General features: G+C 44.7%; 1 protein-coding gene and 1 long non-coding RNA gene across 8 annotated transcripts in view; both read left to right on the top strand.

The window, feature by feature from the left end:
* LOC310899101 overlaps positions 1–6249 on the top strand; it is a 30468-nt gene extending 24219 nt beyond the window's left edge. Inside the window, exons 2-3 of the long non-coding RNA XR_014584006.1 lie at positions 2599–2696; positions 3079–6249. This is a non-coding gene — a long non-coding RNA (uncharacterized lncRNA). The remainder of the gene's footprint in view (positions 1–2598; positions 2697–3078) is intronic.
* CFAP299 (cilia and flagella associated protein 299) overlaps positions 1–24390 on the top strand; it is a 215361-nt gene that overhangs the window by 113938 nt on the left and 77033 nt on the right. The gene's annotated exons all lie outside the window — the stretch shown is intronic.

Raw genomic sequence — 24390 nt, 5'->3', positions numbered from 1 at the left:
TTTTTGATACTTATCTTGAAAGGCCAGCTGCTGGCCACCAGTAGCTTTTTGTGCAGCAATATTTTTCTACCAAGCAGGAACAGCATTCATCTACGCAGTTCACAGTTACAACTACCAGCATAGTTTTAGCAGTGTAGACTTGCCAAATTCTCTAAATATTTTAATTTCATTGTAATGCATAATAACAGGTGTACAGTGTAGTTGCCAGTTTCTGCTTGCTGGTTGGGAGAGTAAATTACTCTTTGCAAAATGAGAATGATATTTAATTCGTATTTTGAGATAAAAACGGCTGACAGCAAATAGTCAGGATTCAGCTCTTAACAGTTAGAGTTTGGTAGCTGTTGTTTCCACGTGACCACTAGACAGAGGAACGTGCCTTCCTTGGAAGTTATTCTCAGCTGCTCAGAATGATAAGAAATGAGTTATTTCAGAAATACATTTTCCATATCGTTCTTAATGTCTTGCCTACAGCTTGCTTGGTCTTGCACGCATGCTCCTTGTGCATTCTATCTCTCTCAACATATTTTTCCACCTCTTCTTGAGGAACAGTTACTAATTGGGTGAGAGACCCTCCTTGTGCATTTCTGCCATGGCTGGTCTGCAAATACATTCTTTAATTTAGAAGTCTGAGCAGACACAAAAGCCAGATTTCCATGGTCTTGGCTGCAGAGCCTTTTGGGGCTTACATGATTTGACTACCCCTGAGCTGAAGTCTGATTTAGGAGCCAAACTTTTTTTTCTGCATTGTTCTCATGGAGACCAGACAGTTGTACTAGTCAGGATTTATTGCCAAATCCAAATGTGAAATTGCACCTCCTGCACACTAGTGTTGTGGAAGACGTCTCAAAACCACTGCTTTCAAACAGGCCAAACGCACATAGGCTATGCGGTAAGAGGTTATGATGAACGTGTCCTCAGATCTGTAGGTTACAGCAGCCTGTCTACCAGAAGAGGATACATTAGTTACAAACAGAAGAGTAGGGGGAGGCATTGTCCCTCACCTCAGGTCTGTCTCAGGTCCTCTGACACAGATTAGTTTTGTTTGGTGTCTCTGTGGGATAAAAACATTCTCTGTAACACTCCTTGAAAGCAGCAGTGTGGGTGTCGTCACCTGTTACAGACTGCCAAGGGCTGAAAATGGCCCCCCACACGTTAACAAGTCTTGTAGCTAAGTAACAATATCGGTTGGTTTGGATATTTCTTTTAAGTGACTATGTAAAGGCCAGCTCCCCAGAAGATTAGCTCAAACTGATCACATCTAGCAGGGTGATCTCTGGAGTTATGTTAATGCTTTTCCTTACTGCCTGCACATCTTCCTGTTTTTTCCTGGCTCCTGTAATGTAGCTTTCAGCCTTCTGCCTTTATTCAACAAGTCTTAAATAAATAAATATTGCAAGTTAATAAGCATAAGCCAAGCCCCAGAGGGTTTCATGGTCACCAAGTAAAGAGCGAAGAGCTTGTTAACGTGGAAAAACTCGTTCAGCAGAGCTCAGAATCCTGGCAAACAGATTGCTGCAGCCTGACAGGAGAATGATTTATCTTCCTGTATTGATTTTCAGTGGTGTGACTCGTTACATGCGTTTCCACTGTTTTCGGTGATGGTCTTACTAATGTGGAGCCTCACAAAGAGAGTAATATAGCAGCAAAATCTGGACTAGCATTCAGGACTAGTGATCTACATGCAAGACCTTTTATAGTACCGGATGAAGTTGTTAGACTGTGAGGTACAGTAGAAAGTTCCCACAACATGAGATAGATTCTGAATTTGTAAGCCCAGGCTGAGCTATTGGGGAAGTTTCTTCAGCTTTGGCTGGAGGCAAGAGTTCAGTTCAATCCTGTATTAGTTTTGTGCTGAAATTATCTTTGAAGCTTGTTTCTTTCTGAAATGCTGTAGGTCATCTGCTTTTTGCCACACACCAGAAGTAGAACTGATCATCAAGGTCTGCAAAGTTTTCTCAGTTGGTTTTAATCACTGGCTCTCAGTTGCCATATAACCTATGTGAAAGCTGAATATTACCTGAGTATTAGCAAAGGTTAAAACCACCAGCACGAGCAGAGCTGCTCACCTGTGCAGCGCGTTCAGTATTTGTTATGGATGCCGCCATTCAGGAGTGCTGCTGTCCAGCTGAATGTTACCGTTAGTTTCTGAGAACCATTTACAGGCAGGATCGCTGCATGCAGTTCTGGAGTTGGGGCTGTGCACACATTTCTCTCAGCCACAAATAAGGAAATGGGGTTTAAAATCTGCAGATATGTTTAAAACCTGGAAGCTGTAGCCCAGAAGCTATGCTGATTTATATTGAGGGTGTGGTCCCCCTTATCTTGTTATCTGCCAAGATGTGAGTTTTATATTGCATTTTTTTAGCCTGAAGGCATTGCTGTCTTATGCTTCAGAGTAGTACGAATATAAATATTTCCCTGATCAAAAATGTAGTCTATACAATTTTCAGCAATTCTTTGTCCAAAGGGAAAGTCCAAGATTTCTCTCTTACATGCTGTGCATTACTTGTATTTGGGAAGGAACTGGGGTCTTTATGCTCAGTTTCTGAGGGCTTTTCCAGGCTTCCTGAATAATCCCTTTTATATGCAACATTTCAGAATGACTGTGCTGGGAGCTGCAACCAGGGCTTGCTTCTAAAGGATCTTTAAAAATGTGCCTACAAAATAGATGTGGTCAGCGTTGGTATCTCTAGCAGGTGGGTAGCATTGAGACAATTGATATGACTTGACCAAGGCCGAAGGGCAATTTATTATCTTGGCTTCTAACCTGCACGTGCCTGTCCTGGAACAGAGAACTCAGCTCCAGCAGGTAAGAACAGACCATTAGTGTTGCCAGAACATCTGAAGAAATGCTTGCACAAAATGTGGCTGATCCATCTTGGAGGTCAGAAAAGTCTGACAAAGGGGTTAATTGCTTTGGATATCCTGCAGGCGTATCTAGGGACTTGGTACTTGGCTTTGGTATTTCTTTAAAAAAACAAGGGACTTTACGTTTAATAGTTAGGAATAATTCTTTTGTTTACATAGCATAGTGTTTCATGAAATGCTAAATTCTTTAAAATAAACTAAAAACTACAGGTTTAAAAGTTGCTTATGCCGGAATTCCTCTCTGAGGGGGGAGTAAGAGACGAGATGAATTTCCAGCAAGATGGCTACCATCAGTTGTGAATTAAGAAGAGGTTGGATTTGCATGGTCTTGTCACTCACACAGGAACCCAGAGAAGCAGTGAAATGCTCTGAAAGCTGAGTGAATTCTTCCTGAGAGCCGGCAGTGTTCTCCATCTGCAGGGCAGGGCTGGTTTGCAGCTCACTGAAGGGACATCATGCTGTGAGCTTCGTGAAGTCCGCCACTCCCCCATCCCATCCGTATCCCTCTCCTGCAGCCTTTGGGACTTCTCCTCCAGCAAGTTACCACTTCATTTTGTGTCTGCTCTGAACGGAAAGGAATAAAAGGCTCATCTAACATTAGCAATGCTCAGTTCCCTTGGAGCCAGGAGCTCTGCATAACCCCGAGTCCCTGCTGTTGTGCTGAGCTCTCCTTTCCTATAGCTGTCCCCTTTTGACAGCACAGAAACCCACATCTTCTGGCTTGTTGGCTCACCTCAGCAGGAGCAGTCAGTGTTTTAGAGTGAGGGAGGTGCTGTGGCAACCTTATGTCAGGTTGGAGTTCACAGCAAGGGACGATGTGCCATGCTTCACATCATCTCTGAACAGCTCTTGGGGATGTTTTCATGAGGGTCCGAAGGGGAGGAGAGAAAAGCTGTTGGGTAGTGGCTAACACGTCTGCATGCTTGGAGTAAACTGCTCTCAGGTATGAATTTGAGCGTGGGCTGTGAGCTAAAGTGAAGTTACTTCTAGTGTACCCATCTGAATGTACAGTGTGCTCCTGCCAGCTGCTGATTTTGAAGCTTCATGTAGTCCTGGGAGGTTGCAGTTGAAGGGATTTGTCAGTGCAGATGGAAGCTTGCAATTTACCTTCAGTTGCTGAAAACTTTCGTGGTGAAGTCTTTTTCTCAAAGAAGTATATAAAGTGCTGCTGAGAGAAACAGGTGCTATCAGATTTAATGATGTTTACTGTTGGAAAGACAGAGTTTACACAATTGTTTAAGGAATTTGCCAGAAAACTACACTGTTTACACATTGTGCATAGGGAACTCAAAAAAGAAAACAAAACAAACACAATCAAAAACACAGATTGTGGTCCTGTCCACAATCTCAATCAAATAAAACTGTTTTGTAACTGAGCAATTATTCCTAGCGAGTTTGCAGTGGTGAAGCCTGCTGTGGTTTGAACATCTGGCTGCTCTGCAGGCTTCAGGGTGACAGCAGGGAGGTGAAGCTGGGAGAACACAAGGGATGTATTAGTCAGAAGCTTGAGACATAAAAGCTCAGATTTGGTTTTCCTGTTCTGCCACAGATATCTTGTTGTCTTGGGTGAATCACAAAAAGCTGTCGTTAGATCCTTAAAATTGGGTTACATCCATGCTTGTAAGTTCCCCTTTCTGATTTCCCAGGAGTGTCAGGGCCATCTCTGCGAAGGTGGGGGCCAGGGGCTGTGGGTGGCAGCAAGGTAGGCGTGGCCTGGTCCTCACCCATTCCCAAACGGGCAGGTGAAGGCAGCAGAGCAGCTCTGGTGATGATAACAAAGGTCAGCCCAACCCTGTGGCCACAGATCCTCAGCGGTGGGCTTGCAGAGGGAGCTTCCAGGCAGGAGGGAGATGGAAGTGACCAAGAGGGACCCGCTGATCCCTGTTCAGCACGGCCGGCTACTTGGCTGCTCGGCTCCATCTAGGGGGAGTTTCGCAGGTGATTCTGCCTTTATCCAAGGCAGTACAAGATGCCTGTTTCTGCGTGCTGTGCTTTGTCAGCAGCACATGCTGAGGAAGCTGGGTACTGACCAAACGCCAGCTGTGTTCCCCTGCCCAGGGCAAGTGGCTTTGGACTGCAGCGAGTCGGGGAACAGCTGGCCATTTGTGAGCGTGGCTTCAATCAGTGACGGTTCTGTACAAAAATCGGTAGTGTACCTGTGTTTTTGATAGCACAACAGTATTTAGAACTGTTTCTAGACATTTGATTTATTACCTGTTCCTCTTTGTGTGTCTGTCCTGTACTTAAAAATCCCCCGAAGTTTTCCTGAGGGACTTTTTTGTTCCCTTTTGGTTAGGAAGGCAGCACGTTTAGGTAGTCTGGGCTTTGTCCTGGACTTGGACCTGTTTTCATGTCTTCCTAATCAGTGTATTCTGCAGGCTCTTCTTACTGATGCCCTTGAGCCATGGCTTGCCCTGTATATTCACACTGTCAAAACTCTCCCCGGAGCCACGCACCATACTGTGGTCACCCCAGCGACATGGGTGTCCCTGTACTCATAGGCTTCAGTGCTGGCTCTTGCTCCCCACCAGGTAGGAAGCTCCAGGGCAAGGAAGCCTTGCTTTCAACCAGCAGTAACACTCAGTGTCTGATGAGAGGAATCGATGCGAATGCTGTTGCCCGCAGAGCGCATGGTTTAAAGCACGCAGGCACTTGGAGCGAGTGGTGGCTCCCGGCTTGCTCTCGCTTTTCCCAGAAAGCCTTTCTTTGATCTGCCAGACTGTGCTGGGCTCCCCCTTGAGATGTCCTCTGGGTATGTCTGGCACTGCCATTCCCAGCTGACAGCTGTGTGAATTTCTGCCTTGCATCTTCATTAATCTAAGCTCTCTTAGAATAAAAGGCAATAATGTTAATTGACCTACTGCTGAGAAGCTTCCTGAGCTCAGCAGATACTCTTTTCTCTTCCTGCGGTACCTTATTCTATTTGAATTAGTATGAAAGCACTTGATACCTCTGAACTGTCTTCACCAGAAATATGCTTTTCTCTTGAGGGAGTCCTGGTTTAGCTGTTATCGTTTTTGGTTTTGTATCTCTGAGTTACCAGTAGACAAAAAGCAGAAAAGCACTGACCTTTGAGGACATCTCCTGAGCTGAGCCAGGGCAGAGCAGGGATGAGAGACTGTCTCTGACAGCCAGTGACATGACGTGCTTTGAAAATTGTTTTTTACCATCAGCACCACTGAGTGAAGAAAGTATCCTGTTGAAATCCACTATATGGGAGATATTTTGTTAACAGATTTTGCCTGAGACATCCGCCAGTGTTGATTTAAATGCATATCTAGGGAAATCTTGCCAGAAATGTGCACTTTCCAAAAGCAGTAAGGGTAGTTAAACAGAAAATAGAGACAGCTGTGTCGTGTTCTCTTGTTTGGAACCAAAGACCATGAGTAAGAAGTGGCCGGTGTCACTGAAATCAGATGTGCACGCTGTGACAAGCAGTAGTTGCTTTAGAGTGAAGGTGCCCCTGATCACCATTTCAAGAACTTCAGCTTGAAAAATTGATTTGGCTCGAAAATTGCTACACTTAAAGCAAATTATACGTCTTTAAATGTTCATGCTATTTTAGAGTTACAGACTATTAAAAATAATCACCTGGCTTTCAAATGTTGGCTTTGATCTAATGCTACTTTGTCACCCCTTATCTAAAGACAAAAGGTTGTTATTCCTGATTTGCATTCTTAAAAGCTTGTGAATCTGCTGTATATTTTAAGAACTCGCTGTAATTGAGAGTTGCTAAATGACTTCTTGTGTGTCTGTGGGCTTCAGCTCTGCTGTCACTGACTGCAGCATTTCAGGGATCCATCTTGATCCTATTAATGTCAATTGGAGGTGGGCTTTCCATGTTGATCTTTTATTTTTTAACCAGAAATAGGCCTAGAAGATTTTTGAAAATTGCTTTTAATTGGCTGGATGCGCTTTGGAAAGAATGTAGCTGTGCTTGGGAAAACTGGAGCTTTCCCTTCAGCCTCCCAGCCATTAAAGACCTAAGAGTTTGGGTCAGGAGGTTTCAGCATTAGTCTCCTGTGTATAAATATGCATTGTATTAAGATTGTGGCTTCTCTGTTGATGAGTGCATGCAGTGCAGGAAACGCTACCTGGTCTTTACAAGTCTCTGTGCAGCCAGCACATGCTCTGACCGCGCTGGAAATACCCTTGGTATCCCCTGGTCTCCTTGGGTGGTACGCTGTGGGTATTTTGAGGCACCCGTCTTTTGAACCATGCACCTTAAATTCTGCAGCAAAGCCGGAGGACATGAGGTTGCATCTGAAGGTCCCAATCTAGGTCAGTTCCCAGGTATGTGTAGCCTCCCTGTCGGGGTGTAACTGCAGCACTCCCCAGCCCATCTCCACCCCATCTCACCAAGAGGCAGCTGTGGTTGTGTGGGTTGGAGAGCAGCCGCCCCCCAGGCTGCAGAGCTTGGGGACAGAGCGCTAGGGTTCCCTGTGTCAGCCCCTTTTCTCTGCTGGATGTGGCCAGGGTTGGCAAGGAGGGGCAGGAGAACCCACAGGCACTTGGAGGTGGTGCAGGGAACTGGAATGTACTTCCCAGTGAATTCATGTATGGATGCTGCCAGCCCTCCTGGGTCTGCGAGGTGCGGGACAACATCTTCATAGAGCTGGAGCCACCAAACTAAAGTGCTGGTAAGAGCTGGTGGAGGAGGGAAGCATCCAATGGCTCTGCTGGCAGAGCTCAGCCTCAGAAGTCAAACTCGGCCGCTTTTCCCAGCTTACTTCCAGCTGCAGCTGGATGTTTCCCTGCAGAAGCCAAGAGGTTACATGGCAGCCGTGTGCCCTCGCTGCAGCGAGGCAGCTGTCCTGGCAGTACTCTCAGACTGCATTTGGCTTGGGCACAGGCGGGCCTGTCTTACCCACTGTAGGCTTCTCTCTGGTCACAAGGAGCTGGACGTGGTGGTGCGGGCAATCCTCTCCCGTCCTCAGTTTCTCAGCTATCTTTCTCAAGCTCGAGAAGACCTAACACCCAAGAATTTCAGAGACTGTAAAATACCCTAGCATTTACTGCATACCAACTTCATACATACTGCATTAAAATGCTGAGTAAATATTATACTGCTGGCTTTACCATCCCTAAGCAAACTCATGCACAAAGACCTCAGGTTATTTTACAGCCTGAAGTTGATGAAAAAGATGAGAATATCCGAGTCTGCTGCCTGTAAAATAACACAAATACAGGCACTTGCTAATAACAAATAAGATGGGTGCCACTTTCAATACCATCTATTTGGGATGGTTTTGTTTTTAGAAAGTTTCCACTTGCCAAGAGCTACTTCAGAATGGCTCCCAGGCTAGTTCAGATATTCTTGCCTGGTAACCATAGCGTCTGCAGAAATTGATGATTCTTAAGTGATCTCTTTTTTTTAGACTTTTTGTTGGATCCCTGAGCCCCCAAGAAGTTTCACTGGGAGCCTGAGCAGCTGTAGCCCCCCTGTTAGCATCGCTCACTCGTTTACCTGTTTGCAGGGAAGACCATCCAGTGCTGAGTGCAGTCACCGCCTCCTTCCTCTCTCCTCTTTCCCTCTGGTGACACATCACCACTGCAGCCAGCCCTGAGATTGTCATTTAAATGTACATTGCTGCCACTGCACTGTGCAATTTCTAATCCTTTTGGAGGAGTAAGAAGAGGTGTGTAGCTATCAAAGCTGTGTGAGATAACTGTCTTTTGTCAGCTTCAGGAGAAGGAACCTTGCTGCCGGTAATAAAATGCCAAGTGGTATGCTGTTACTTGTGGGCCTGTTTGATCAGCACAGAGTTAAGCCAGGAAGCATGAGAAGATTTGCTGATATGGCTTCCTTTTGTCCACAAAAAGCAGCACGGTTAATGGAGTGAATAATTGTTAGCAGAAACCTTTTATTTGTAGCGGTGTTGGTGGGCTCAAAAGCCTCTGTAATCCCAGTATATCTCCTCTCTCCCACTGTCTCTTTGGCCATGTGGTATTTTGGTGGGAAGTCTGCTGAGTTCCCAGTGTCCATTCTTGTTTTTACATTTTTCAGCTACCACTGCACTTCTTGCTCGGGCTTCCCGAGCGGACATCCCTGTCCTCTCCACTGAGGCGCTCTGGGCTGCCAGTCATAGCTGTCTGTTTCCACCGGGGGAAACTGCTTCCTACACTTTTTTTCAGGTCTGTAATTCTGAAGATTCCCTCCAACATCAAAAATGTTTTTTGTTTTTTTTTCCTGCATGGCCTGCTGTCTTCCGAGTTACTTGACATAGTCCCTGAAAGATAGGGATGAGCTCATCTGGGATTTAGATGTGTTACTACTGTGTAAGCTGAGACCCTGTGGCAGAGCAGAGCCTGAGTGGCGTGCTAGAGCTGGCAATGCTTTAGCTGCCTTTTTGTCTTGCTCTGGATGTTGGCATATTTATGTAGCAAAGCTGGAGTGGAGATGGGGCGACTGCAGTGTTCCTTCTTTGCAGAGCAGAAACCCATCGCTCCCTCTGCTCCCACAGCTGGGCTGAAGGACAAGAGAATATGGCTGGCGAGGCTTAATAAATTATAGGGGATTGTTGTTGTTGCCAAGTGCAATTCATTTGGAGATAGTGGCAAATAAAAGCCTGTCTTATGATGATTTACATGTCTTTTTGGTAGTCTTCTGTACATAAAACACAAGGTCAGTTGTATTTGCTCCGCCACAGCTATGAGTGCTAGTAGCAACCTTCTCTTACTGCTTCCTCTTTTGGCCTCATCGTGTGAAAAACTATATTGGAAAGTTCAGCCCCTTGGAGAAAATGTTCCTCCAATCTCCCGTGGCTGAGTGCAGAGCTGACTGGGGAACCTGCTTTGGACCGTGGCTGCTGGGATCAGGGCAGTTGTGGTTTCTTGAAACATCTACCCCAGGGCGATGTGTGTACCCAAGAAAGAGTGCTCGGTGTGTCACCACGTCGGGATCCTGCTCCTCATGCTGAACGTTTATTCAGAAAGTGTTAGATGGTTAGTAATGATGTAAACTAATTGAAATGATCCTAGGCAGAAAACCTCAATAGCTCACTACACTGTTTTAGTGCCAGCTGTGACATTTGATTACTTCTAGGGAAGTTTTGTATCTTGAGGTTTTTTCAGATTCCGACACTGTGCCTACAGGAAAAAAAAAAAAAAGAAAAGGGAGTTGGAAATGTGATTTATCAAGAATTTAAGAGTTTGACATCCCCAAAGACTTGATACTTTTTCAAAATTCCAAGTGATTCTGATTCTATTTGCAAGTACACTAAAGGCCTTTCCAGATGTTTTTCTTTCCTTTAACTTAAATTTATAATTGAAAAAATATTTTCATCTACCAGAAATAATTGGCACACATAAATTATTTGCCTGAAATACACTGTTTAAGGTCAAGATTTAGTTTTTATGTCCCAGCATATCACCGTATATGTGGCAATGGGACACAACAAAGATAAATTAGTGCTAATTTTCAGAAGAAGGCTCCCCCCATTTTTAACCCCCAGTTGAACTGCAGGTGGGAATTTCAGCAAGCAAATGCCAGTCAGCTCTAGCTTTGCATTATAGCAGTGGACAAGTACTCTGGTTTGCATCTGGAATTCATTTGCTAGATGCAAAATTGCACCTGCAGAAGGGGAATCCACTTCTCCCCTGACCCAATATGCTGCTAGCTTCAGGAGCTTAGCAGAATCAGTGACAGGTCTTTGAAAAGTTGTTGGGGTCGTATTGGAAATTGCACTTAGTTAGAGCTCTGATTTTTTTTCCTCTCCTCTCCACCAAGAGCCATTGTAGAATAAGAGCTGCTTGGTGCTGTGATACATTTTTTTATTGGGTGGCTTCCTTTGCATACATTCTGGCCAACAACTTAAAATGTTATCCTGGCAGCTGGTTTACTTGGAATGTAATTTATACCAGAGGCAGTGTGGACCCTAACTTCTGCTTACTCTTCCTCGAGTTTCATCCTCTTTGCTGACTTATCCAACTAAAAATCTCTGATCTTCTCTGCCCCTCACCTTCTGCCCCTGCAAGTATTGAAGCTCCTGTGAATCTCTCTGTTCACTTTGAAAAGTGAAATGCTCAAATATAGTTTCATGTAATATTTTGATGCAGGCTTGAGTAACTTGGAAACCTGCGCTTTTAAAATGATTCCTGAAAACACATGTGCGCTTCCCTGCTGTTCCTTTCAGAAGTGTCCCCTTGGCTCAGGGGCTGGCAGCGATTCTTGCTCCGCAGAGATGCTGAGCGCAGTGGGAGGCAGTCCAAAAGCAATAGGACTCACAAAGCCATCTGAGGGAGAGGCGATCATCTCAGAAGGACGGTGTGGGGCTTACTCCTGCTTGCCTTCCTCTCTCCCCATCTCATGCGCTTCCAAATTTTTGCCTGTCACAGGTTTTTTGGCACCTATTTGAATAAAACAACAACAATTCCTCCCTCACTGATAGACCAATTAGACCAAAGACCAAAGAACTTGATGATCTGTATCGCTTGGGAAAGATTCTCAGAGCTCTGTTTTCTAAAGATATTTCAGGATGCCCTGTGTTGCAGCTGTGTGTGTGTTCTTGGCACATGAAAGTCAGTCAAGCTGGGTACGAAGTAGGGAGCACTTCCAAAAGGATATTCTTGTTTCTCCAGAAGTTGCCGCTCCTTTGGAAGAGTTTCTCATTTTTCTCCAGGACTGTGTTGTTGGATGGCTATATTGTTTGTAAAAGAATTTTCAAACTTGACAAGAAAAGCATAATTTGGGGGGCAAAAACTGTGTGTCTCTCCAATTCTGTTTGCAACTTATTTCCTTCTAATTGTTTATTTCTGTGGCTTTGTCTCACCTCCGGTGCATGATGGCATATGGGAGCGATAGAGTCGCTAACAAGCAGAGCTGTGTAACGCTGCGGTACGGCTGGCCGCAGATGAAACATTCCTGAAATGGTGAAGGCAGCATGCCTCCTCCCTGGCCTTTAATTAGCAGGACAAAGTAATCATTGGTTCCCAAAATACTATAGTGCATTGCTAACTCCTGGTGTTTTCTGCAGTGTTTTCCAAAGGCACTGGATCTTGCTGGAGAGTTTGGTTTTTGTTTATGACTTTTGCTTGTAAAGATACTGGGGTCCCTTAATGTGATCCAAGTTTTGGTCAATTTGGCTGTAATCACCCTACTCTTAGGGGACAACTGGCCTTGGAGAAATGCTGTGTATTGATGTGGAACTAATGGCTCATCTGTCTCAAGTATCACTGTGTTTTGTTTTTTTTTTGGTGCAGGTGTCTGCTTCTGGGATATAGCCGTAGACTGCCAGCAGTTCCATTTCTGCTGGGAACTTGATTTCCTCATTGCCACTTGGCATCAGTAACTCTGCTTTTTTCTTTTGTGATGGCAGGAAAGGAAGCATTTGAGTTATGACAGCCTGAAAGGCTCATGAGAGTTGTAATTGGTAGTCCTTTGGACAGACCATACAACAGGTAGGATAAGGAAAGGATAATTAGATGGTTCTGTTGGTTAAAATAGTCGTACTGAAATGTTGTGAAGGTGTACAGCATACTTAGATTAATGAACAAAAATTACTAAAATGAGTAGAATTGCTCCCTTCAGAGCATTAAGTGAAGCACAGGTATGGCTCCTTGCACACTGAGGGCCCAATACTGTGATTATAGAGCAGCAGCCACTGGGAAATGCCATGACCTCCAAACTGATACTGCTGTGATTTATGTCTACTAAAGAGCATACACTACTGCCTATACTGCTAAGTGTAAAGGCTGCGGTGTGCTGCATGAAGAGACAGAAATAGATGTGTGTTAGCAAATGTACTGAAAACAAATGAACTTCAAACCATAATCATTATCATCTCAGTGAAAATTTGAGATAGGTTCCCCAGTGATTTTATATGTCAAAGTTGTAAGCTGAAACAAGTGTGTGTGTACCGATGTTAAGCCTTTTTACAGAAAGCAGCTACTTCCCACCCACACGGAGTTACTGCTAGGAAAGGTGTTTCCTTTATATTTGTGGAATGAAATACTTGAAAAATTAGGCTTGAAGTAGGAACTTATGGGCAATGCAAAAGTATTACCAGGGAAAGTAGCATGTGTGAGGAGCTTAATTGAATCCAGAGATCAAGTCAAATATCAAGTTTGAGTTCCTGAAGCACTCTAAAAAAAGCAAAATCCCTTTTTATAGTCAGAAGAAGGGACTTGGTGTACCATCTGTTTCATGTCATAAGTAAGTTTTAAATAACGTTTATTTGTAATCCTCCAAAGACATTGTGTGAGAAAATGATTAGGAAAATATTCCATATCTCGGATCTCCAGCTGAACTGTTAACTAAATTGCATTTGGAACACCGACTTCTGCTCTTAATCCCAGCCATCCTTCAAAAGCAGTTGAAACTGCACAGAGCCATGTTTGCTTTCTTTATTCTTCTTGCTGGTGATCAATGAAAAAGGCCCAGTTTGATTTTTAGATCCCACCAGACATGTGCAGGATTGGCAATTAGGAACTGTGCTTGTTTTTACAAGTACCCACTAAAAAATGGAAAACATTGCACGTGAGAATAAAATTTCACTTCAAAGATGCAAGATCCACTGCTGCATGGGAAAATATTTGCCTTTATTACTATTTTTTTTCCTCAAATTATTCGCAGATAGAGATTTAGCAAAAGACCAATCTAGTCCATTCTGAAACACTTATATTAGAGATATTACATTCCTGAAGTGGTGTGTTCTTGTGGGTTTTTTTGTTTGTTTTTTTTTTTTTTTTTAATGTAGAGGAGAATTATATAGGAGGTATTATCCTCATTAAACTGTAGTTATTCTTTGTGTTTAGAATTCATTCATGTGTTTCTCTTTATAGTGGAATAAATATACAGACATAAAGAAAATCCACAAATAATAGCATTGCAGCTTTGTTTATCAAATTGCTGTGATTATAAAAATCAATTTCCAAACAAATAATCATAAAGTATATTTAGAAATGACTCTTAAATGCTTATCTGCTTGTTTCGTGTGTGTTTGCTCTCTCTGGCTTCTGGTGTCATGTCTCTCTGGCAAGTCCAAGTAAGATCCACTGACAATCCTCTGTGCATTTATAGTCATCTGGCTGTATCACCATCAGCCTTCAGAAGCTGAGATCAAGAGAGTTAGAAATTTATGCAAAAATCAGAGTGTAGTTCAGGTCTTTGTCAGGAATGCTAACTGCCACAACCACCTCAATCAAAGCTTTTAAGTAAGCATATTTTTTAAATATCAAGAATCGGTGTTCAGGTATGTTCTAATAGCATAAATGGGGTGTAGTCAATAGGAGGTTTGTTCTTATGCTATCCCTACATGTTGTCGGCAAAGAGAAGGCCCTGGTTATGAGGTGAAAAGGTTGGGAGCCTGGCTGCCCTACTTTGAGCTTAGCTATTGGGATTTGTATTTGTCACTGCTCTGCACCACCGGTGCTTGGGGGAAAAACTGACAAAAGATGTGAGGCCGCATGCTGATGCAGTACTGTTCATCTTAATCACCGTGGCTTTCAGCTTGGCTGTAGAGACCTCGGGGTGACATCTGCAAACCATGGAGTGAGAATGAAAGCCAGTTTGTGAGTGTAAGTGAATTTTCCATCTCCTCTGGAAAATTCTTAGGTTCTCAGAAAAAGTTGAAAACCAGAGCCTCAGAGACTGTAGGTCTAAGATCCTGCATTGTTCAATGGCATAAAAATTGTAGTAAAATAGGGCCGATTCACATTCTTGAAAGACCATTATTGCATTTGGGTGGCACAGTGTAGGACCACTGTAAGTAAAACCCCCGTGCGCTGGAACCCACAAATAGTTTTGTTCACCACAACACAACCTCTTTGAACACCCTGGTCAAAGCGTGACTAGATATATTACCTCTAGAGAAGGTGAGGATCATCATACTCACTGTATACTGACCAGTATGTTTATTGCAAGGTCTCAGTGTTCGCTGGGGAGATTTTTCCTGCCCTGGCTTCAGACAGAAAGCCTGTGTGGGGAAGCACATTCCTTACACAGTACGTTTTGGAGCGAGTATGTAGCAGGCTAAGCACGTGCTCCCAGTCACCAGATGTGGAGATCTAGTACCTACTGTGCTTCAACAGCCAATTACTCAAACCCATAATATTTTTGCTTCTGAAATTAACCACTTTATGAATTATACAAAAGGAAATGATCAGTGTTGACAGCTGATTCTTTGAAATAGAGTGTAATCACAAACATCATTAAAAATATGCCTGGAGTTCACCATTCCACAGTGCTGACTCTCATCAAGTTTTGAAATGCTATTACCTATAGCATATCTTTCCTAAGATTCATAATTTTCCAGGTATTGCCCTGTCTTACTCAATAAATCTCAACTTCTCCTTCTCAGAAATAATTGTGATTCCTGGGCACTGCACCAAAATTTGCAGATGTTTTGAAGATGTCCTGATCAGCCGAGATTAGGACATGACTGTTTTAAACTTTATTTTATAGATATGGCATCCTTGAAACTTCACTGTGTTAACTGGTTAGACAATCCAGTACAAGGAAGCACAAAATACTGCCTGTTAATGAACAACTTTGTTTCAACCCTGCCTATTACAAAAATAAAATAAAATCAACTGTCTGTCTTCTCTCTTGGTCTTGTCAGAAAACTGTGCCTTTCTGCTGAAAACGGAATGTAATAGTGGTATTGTTACCTCTGTTTTTAGTGATCTCTGTTTTTAGCCCTGTGGTGATGAGAGTTCTTTGTGGAAGGCAAAATATCTTTTGTGAAGTTTAAGTAAGAGTGGCATAACCATCCGCTCACTTTGATAATAACCCTTATTTTTTGTGTTTTCTTTCTGTGTGAAAATGTTGCAGGATCTGATGTACGTGCTATCACGATGATTGCTCAGTCAGGTGTGAGCCCCACACTTCACTGGTAAAAATGTACTGAGTGCACTACCCTTTACAGTGACTTATCCAGAGCTTACCTTGAGCTTTCATTTTCCTTGAAGATCCCGTAATTGTCCTCATAGTATCAGTATTGTCATCATTTTGAGCAGTCTCCAGAAATCAACTCGGTTTATGAAATAACAATGAACTTGGTTAGATTTTTTGAGGGTTCCTTCCCCTCTATCTGTCTCCAAATGTTTACTCTCACTATATAAGTCATATTTCATTTATTTGCCTTTCCATAACGTATACTACACGATGGAGAAATCACAGAATTGTCTAGGTTGGAAGAGACCTCCAAGATCATCTAGTCCAACCTCTGACCTAACACTAACAAGACCTCCACTAAACCATATCACTAAGGGCTACATCTAAATGTCTTTTAAAGACCTCCAGGGATGGCAACTCAACCACCTCCCCGGGCAGTCCATTCCAATGCCTAACAACCCTTTCGGTAAAGAAGTTCTTCCTAACATCCAACCTAAACCTCCCCTGGTGCAACTTTAGCCCATTCCCCTTCATCCTGTCACCAGGCACGTGGGAGAACAGACCAACCCCCACCTCTCTACAGCCTCCTTTAAGGTACCTATAGAGAGCGATGAGGTCTCCCCTGAGCCTCCTCTTCTTGAGGCTAAACAACCCCAGCTCTCTCAGCTGCTCCTCGTGAGACTTGTTCTCCAGACCCCTCACCAGCTTCGTTGCCCTTCTCTGGACTCGCTCGAGCACCTCGACGTCCTTCTTGTAGCGAGGGGCCCAAAACTGAACACAGTACTCGAGGTGTGGCCTCACCAGAGCTGAGTTCAGGGGGACAATCACCTCCCTAGACCTGCTGGCCACACTGTTTCTTATGCAAGCCAGGATGCTGTTGGCCTTCTTGGCCACCTGAGCACACTGCTGGCTCATATTCAGCTGCCTATCAACCAGTATTCCCACGTCCTTCTCGGCCAGGCAGCTTTCCAGCCACTCATCTCCCAGCCTGTAGCGCTGCTTGGGGTTGTTGCGCCCCAAGTGCAGGACCCGGCACTTGGCCTTGTTGAACTTCATACAGTTGACCTCAGCCCATCGCTCCAGCCTATCCAGATCCTCCTGCAGAGCCTTCCTTCCCTCGAGCAGATCAACACACGCACCTAACTTGGTGTCATCTGCAAACTTACTGAGGGTGCACTCGATCCCCTCATCCAGGTCATCGATAAAGATATTAAAGAGGGCTGGCCCCAGCACTGAGCCCTGGGGGACTCCACTAGTGACCAGCCTCCAACTGGATTTGGCTCCATTCACCACAACTCTTTGGGCCCGGCCATCCAGCTAGTTTTTAACCCAACAAAGCGTATGCCAGTCCAAGCCACGAGCAGCCAGTTTCTTGAGGAGAATGTTGTGGGAAACGGTGTCAAAAGCCCTACTGAAGTCAAGGTAGATCACATCCACAGCCTTCCCCTCATCCACCAAGCACATCACTTGGTCATAGAAGGAAATCAGGTTCGTCAAGTAGGACCTGCCTTTCATAAACCCATGCTGACTGGGCCTGATCGCCTGGTTGCCCTGCAAGCGTTGCGTGATGGCACTCAAGATAATCTGCTCCATGAGTTTCCCTGGCACTGATGTCAAATTAACAGGCCTATAGTTCCCCGGGTCTACCCTCTGGCCCTTCTTGTAGATGGGCGTCACATTTGCTAGCTGCCAGTCAACTGGGACCTCTTCTGATAGCCAGGACTGCCAATAAATGATGGAAAGCGGCTCGGCCAGCTCCTCCGCCAGTTCGCTCAGTACCCTCGGGTGGATCCCATCCGGTCCCATCCACTTGTGTACATCGAAGTGTTGTAGCAGGTCGCCAACCATTTCGTTGTGGATAGTGAGGGCCACATCCTGTTCCCCATTCCCTTCCACCAGCTCAGGGTACCGGGTATCCAGAGAACAACTGGTCTTGCCGCTAAAGACTGAGGCAAAGAAGTCATTGAGCATCTCAGCCTTTTCCTCATCTTTTGTAACTAAGTTTCCCCCCGCATTCAGTAAAGGATGGAGATTCTCCTTAGTCCTCCTTTTTGTGTTGATGTATTTGTAAAAACGTTTTTTGTTGTCTTTAACGGCAGTAGCGAGATTGAGCTCCAGATGAGCTTTGGCCTTTCTAATTTTGTCCCTGCACAGCCTCGCAACATCCTTATAGTCCTCTTGAGTAGCCCGCCCTCTTTTCCAAAGATTATAAACCCTCTTTCTCCTAAGCTCAAGCCACAACTCTCTGTTCAGCCAGGCCGGTCTAGTTCCGCGTTGGCTCGTCTTTGGGCACGTGGGGACAGACCGTTCCTGAGCCACTAAGATTTCCTTCTTGAGGAGTGCCCAGCCTTCCTGGACTCCTTTGCCCTTCAGAACCTCCTCCCAAGGGACTCTGACAACCAGTGTCCTGAACAGCTCAAAGTCAGCCCTCCGGAAGTCCAGGACAGTGGTTTTACTGGTCCCCTTCCTGACTTCGCCAAGAATAGAGAACTGAACCATTTCGTGGTCACTCTGCCCAAGACAGCTCTCAACCACCACATCTCCCACCAGTCCGTCGCTGTTTGTGAACAGAAGGTCTAGCAGGGCACCTCCCCTGGTAGGCTCTCTAACCAGCTGCGTCAGGAAGTTATCTTCCACGCTCTCCAGAAACCTCTTAGACTGCTTTCTCTGGGCTGTGTTGTGCTTCCAGGATACGTTTGGGAAGTTGAAGTCCCCCACGAGAACGAGCGCTGACGATTTCGCGGCTTCTGCCAGCTGCCTGTAGAACTCTTCATCAGTCTCCTCATCCTGGTTCGGTGGTCTATAACAGACCCCCACCAGGATGCTTGCCTTGTTGGCCTTCCCTCTGATCCTAACCCATAGAGACTCAACCTTATCATTCCCAGCCTCAAGTTCCTCTACATCTAAACACTCCCTAATATAGAGAGCCACGTCACCTCCCCTTCTGTGCTGCTTGTCCCTTCTGAAGAGCCTATAGCCAGACATCGCAGCACTCCAGTCATGAGAGTGGTCCCACCACGTTTCCGTGATGGCAACCAAGTCATAGCCTTCCTGCTGCACGATGGCTTCCAGCTCCTCTTGTTTGTTACCCATGCTGCGTGCATTAGTGTAGATGCACTTCAGCTGGGCCATTGCCTTCTTCCCTGGCTTTGCCATTGTTCCCCCTGGTACAGCTCCAACAAGCCTAATTTCAGCCCCATCCCCCTTCTTTCCTAGTTTAAAGCCCTCTCAACAAGCCCTGCCAGCTCCTGGGCTAAGATTCGTTTTCCCCTTAGAGATAGGGACCCGTCTGCGGTCACCAGGCCGGGTGCCGAGTAAAGCGCCCCATGGTCAAAAAACCCAAAATTTGTGTGTTGGCACCAGCCTCTGAGCCACTTGTTAATCAGGTGGGCTTTCCGTGTCCTCTCGGTACCCCTCCCTGCCACTGCAGGGATAGACGAAAACACCACCTGTACTCCCGCTCCATCCACTAACTGTCCCAATCCCCTAAAGTCCTGTTTGATAGCCTTCAGGCTTCTCTCATCAATATCATCACTGCCAGCCTGGACTATCAAAAGAGGGTAGTAGTCAGAGGGGTGAACCAGGTTGGGAAGCTTTCTGACAATATCCCTGACCCTGGCCCCAGGGAGGCAGCAGACTTCCCTACGGGTAGGGTCAGGTCAACAAATAGGGCCCTCTGTTCCCCTGGGAGTCGCCTACAACAATCACCCTTCTGTCTTTCTTTGTGGAGGCAGTTTTGAGGCGTGGAGTCGGCTTCCTCGCCCTAGGCATCCTCCTGGGTAGACTTTCTACCTCGTCCTCACCCACCGGTCTCTCAAGCTCCAGGGCCTCAAATCTGTTACATAAGGGCACCTAAATGCCAGCAGATGGGGAGTGCCTGGAAAGTTGGAGGCATCACCACTCAGCATTAGTGGCAGACATCATCAAAGCAGCTTCCACTTTTCAAAATATTTGTACGCATTGCAAAATATTGAGTTTCAGAAGGGGATATGAGAGAACGGGCATTTTATCCCAGGCATGAGTGGTTGCTCAGAGGAAACCCGAGAGTTGGCTCAAGTATTTCCTGTAGATGAAGGAGTTTGGCAACTAGATTGTAAATCCTTCAGTAGAAGATCATCACTTGAGCGACTTTGTCTCTTGGTGGCTTTCTTCAGTCTATGCTGGATGTCTTTTATGCCTCTCTTTCCCTCCATTGTGGGAATTTACTCTTTCTCAGTTGTTTTTGGTATTGAGCCCAGGATTGTTCACACAGCCTAAATGCAAGTCTGCATGTTGGTCCAAAGCTGGAGTGAGCCACCTGACTTCCAGAGAAGGATGCAGGCATACAAGAGGATTGGCTGAGGCTTGATCTTCTCCTGCAGATAATATGGACATAATTGCCTTGACTAGTTGCCTGTCAGACTCTAGGCATAGACAGGTAGGAAGTACAGAGAGAACTATGGATGTGTCTGAGACTGTTCACTCTCCAAATTTGCCATTTGTGTAGTTACTGTGGTGACCTGGGTGAGATTCATGGGGTTTGGATCTTGTCTTGGCAAAAGCTGGACAAACAAGTGCAAGAAAAATAAAAGGTGCAGTTTGCATTGAATGAAGCTACAGTCCAGTTAGGTATCGTGGCTGAATGATTACTAGAAAGGAGAGAAGATAAATGAATTCACTGAAGAGTATTAGGAAAAACAAAAGTGATAGTTTGGATTCTATCCTGAGGTCTCTTTCTCTGAGTCAAGCAGTTAGCATGTGGCTTGTGCTGCAGATCTGACCAGGCTCTCATCCCCTTTTGTACTTTACCTTTATTTTTCCCCACTATTGAAGAATTTTTAAGGTTAATTGTTTTACTTGTCGCTGACCGTGAAAGCAATTGTCTTCTGCTGTTAAAACGCAGAAATCCTCACTTTTAGAACTCCATAGAGTTATGGTTGGTGGATGCCACGCCACCTTCTGTGCATCTTTGTCATTTCCTGGGATCAGGCAGCTGGGAGCATCTCCTTGAAATACAAAGGCAAGGGACTACTTCATCTGGCCTTTGGGTCATCCCCCAAGAGAAGGTAACCTGCTCTACTAAAAAATACTTTGTTACTGTAGTAGTGGTCAGTAATGTTGAGGTACTTGTGGTGTTTTATGTTTTGTTTGTTTTTGTTTGTTTTTTCCAATTAACCCAGCAATTTTGATGCTGTAAGTCTTTTTCTTGAGGCCTCCTGCCCTTCTCTGCCAGACTGCTGTGTTTAAAGGGGTGTATGTGTTTGGCCTAGGTGTTAAAATTTCTCTTCCAAGTAGATGTTCTACTGAAACATTAGTCTTGACTCTTCCCTGCTTGTAGTGGGCTAATGTAGTGAACAGCTTGCCTGAAGCAGAGAGAAGCATCTTGCTTTAAGAACACCAGCAAATACAGACTCACTAACTGGCCACACCAGGAGAAGGCTCATGCTTCTTGTGTGTGAAGGTCCTGCTAACTTTGGCACGAGCAAAGTCAGTCAGTGCCAAGCGATTCTGGAAACACCGTCCCTTGCTTAGCAGTTTGCCTGGGTCCCCTTTGGCCTTGGACCACAGGACTTGGGCTGCTGACCAGTGACACACAGTCAGCTCCCTGGAAGCTGGATATTACAGACAATGTGGTTTACAATGTTGGCATTAATATGATCATGTTCAACATGAAAAATAATTTCCCTTACATAAAACACCCAGTGTGAGGGTAACTACAATATTCATTGCAGGCACCAACGTGCAGAACAGTTTTCCAGATTCAAAATTTCTTTCTTGTTGTGTAAAACCAAAGCTTGGCCGAACTGTTTGCCAGCCTTGCTGCACAACTGTGTTTGCTCTTTAAGGAGATGCACCCAGTCTTGTATTTGTGGAAAAACACACGAATTACTTTGCTCATGAAATCAGTGTTTGTTGTAGCCCTGTGTTTAATAATTAAACTGTTTACTGTTCAGTACTTTAAATAATATTTAAAAGCTCTGGTTGTTAAAACCCATGTCACACAATGAAATGTAATTAAGGCTACCAATGAAATGAACATGACTAATATAAAGTCTTACAAATGTAAACAAGAAAAAAGTAAACATAAACTGAATGTTCACAGGCCCTTGAATGTGTCCTGGGGCATTTAGGCAGGGTTGAGACTCACATGGCAGTGGCTGGTAAAAAATGGCTCTCAAACTCCAGTGATCCCCCTTGAGTGACCTGTATCTGTTTGGCCATTCCCAAGCTTGAAGGTCTTCAGGCTTAAGGTTTTTTTGCTTTAAGTTTTCTGTTGGACGTGAAAGATTTAGCAGTGGCATTTCCGTGTGCCGCTCCCTCCCTGCCTCATCCTCCCATTCTTTTTATAGCTGCTATGATAAAACTGTGTCGCTGCATCCGCGATAAGGAAATAGCGACAGGTCATTATGCTGTATTTTTAGGTTCACATGCCTAGTGATTCAGAAGACACAACTCAGCACAAGTTTTTGTATTCTACATCCAGCATTTCTGTGTTATTTTTTTTCAGCGCTGTCAACCATATTTTTGTCTGCAAGCCAACATCTTTTAGGGATGATGTATGCTAGTACAATTGATAACATCTGATTGATTTTGCTCCATTATTATATTCTCAAATCTCCCATTCGCAGGCATCTTGCTATATTTATCATGAAGAGCCTCCACATCATGTTTGCTTCTTGTAACATACTTATTAAAAAGGCTTTGATTACCCAGGAATGTCCCCATCTAAGGCTGTTAGAGCCCCGTGTCTCTCTGGTGTGTGGCGCGCAGACACTCAGAGCAGGAAGTTGTGAAGCAGGCTAATCTGATGGGAGAAGGGCCAGAAAAGGCAGAAGACTTGAAGGAAATTATTTGGTTTCATGATTTTCCCTCATAAATCTTCATGCTGCTCTGGAGAGCTGCCACAAGCACTCAGAAGACTAGCTTTAAGAACAGGACCCTTTGGCCAGACCGTTATGTGCACCCTGCAGAGGTGCGCAGTGTGTCCTACCACTTATTCCCTTGTGGACGAGAAACTCACAGTTCTCTTCACAATTTCAGGTAGATGACAACTGCCAAGACTTCAGCTAGCATTTAAATGGTTAGCAAATAAATGGCTGTGTCAAGAGCTCATCTGGTCACACTTGATCCCTGGGATGTTTTGTTCAGGTTTTTAAAAGTCTTAGTATTGCAGTTGACATGAGCAGTTTTATTTGTGTAGCTGTGTTAAAATTCTTGATTAGGAATGTGTTAGTTGTTCTCGTGGCATGGCTTGTTGACTTCTTTTTATGTTTTTAAGTTCAAATCTTCAGTAGAAAATATGCATGTATGAAGGAGGTATCAGTAGTGGCACTAGAAAGCCAAGTGCTCTGTTTCTTGCAGGTTTCTTGCGCTGCCTGGGTAAAATCCAGCATGTCTCTGAGCATCCCTGTGCTGGCTGTAAAATCACAGAATCCCAGCATGGTTTGGGTTGGAAGGGACCTAGAAGCCCACCCAGTCCCAGCCCTGGCCATGGGCAGGGACCCCCACCTGACTAGGCTGCCCAAACCCCATCCAGCCTGGCCTCAGGCACTGCCAGGGATGGGGCAGCCACAGCTTCTTTGGGCAGCCTGGGCTTACTGTTTTACGTAAATAATCACCATGGCATATGCAGAATGTTTTCAGACTCCTGAATTGTCTGTAGTCAATCAGGAGGGAAAATTTGATGGTCCCCACACTTGTAGTATGAGGGTAGTTGTTTCTTCCAATTTTGAGTCTCCATCCACCCAGCGCCTGGTCCTTGCTGCTCAGGCTGCATGCCAGGTGTGGGATTGGCCTCTGGACTGTCGCTCGTGGCACAAGCTTGCAGGTGGAAAGAGGACACAATCCCACTGGCTGGAAAGGTGGCAAAGGAAACACTTGTATATCTAGTCTTTATCGTTGGTGCAAGTTAGGTATTATCAATACTTTATTAAGTTCTGCAATAGGAAAGAAGACAGTGCTTGGAGAAAACTGTTATCTTAGGCATTGCATCATACCAGCTCATTTGCCGGCTGTAACTAAGAAGAACTTTGTGTCCTATAAGTTTATGGTTTGATATGAATGTTTGTATAGCTATTGTGCTTTAAAATATTTGAAAAGTGTTTCTGGAAGAGTTTGTCTGGCTCCTTTTCCAGAACATTCTTGTTAGCTTGTTGGTTTTGTGTTGTGGTTTTGTTTTTGTTTATTTTCAGGTGAGGATACTAAGATTTTTATTTGTAGAGAAATTGCTTTAACTGGAAGCTGTATCCTCATGAAAATCAGATGATGGCTCTGCTTCCCAAAGCGAGGACCCCAGTCCATGTGGGGAGCATGGCCGGGCATACGTCAGGAGGAGGGCTGGCTTCTCCAGCAGCCCTGGCACTAAGTGCAGGGCCCGAGTTTGTCTGATCGCCAGTTTGACAGCATTTGACGATACAACAAAGGAATATTTTGTACCAGTGATAGAACTGCTCAACAAAGTCGTGGCTTATTTACTTAGCTGTGAGCTATGGACTTCCTTGTAAATTTTTGTCCTTCCTATAAGAGATTATTGTTTGTCTTATACAGTACAGCAGATAATGGCTTGTAATAACATAACATAATAGGACAGTAAGCAAGTTATTCTTTGTATTACATAAAGAAAAGTATTTAGCCTTGTTTTTACCATTAGTTTGAGTGACAGAAGCATTGCTTCTTGGATGATTATTTTAAATGCAGCTCGCAGAGCA

Source organism: Anser anser (genome assembly GCF_964211835.1).
Source record: "Anser anser genome assembly, chromosome: 4".
Taxonomy (NCBI): Eukaryota; Metazoa; Chordata; class Aves; order Anseriformes; family Anatidae; genus Anser; species Anser anser.
Note: the sequence above shows the minus strand (reverse complement) of the source record. Positions and strands in the feature narration are given on the sequence as shown.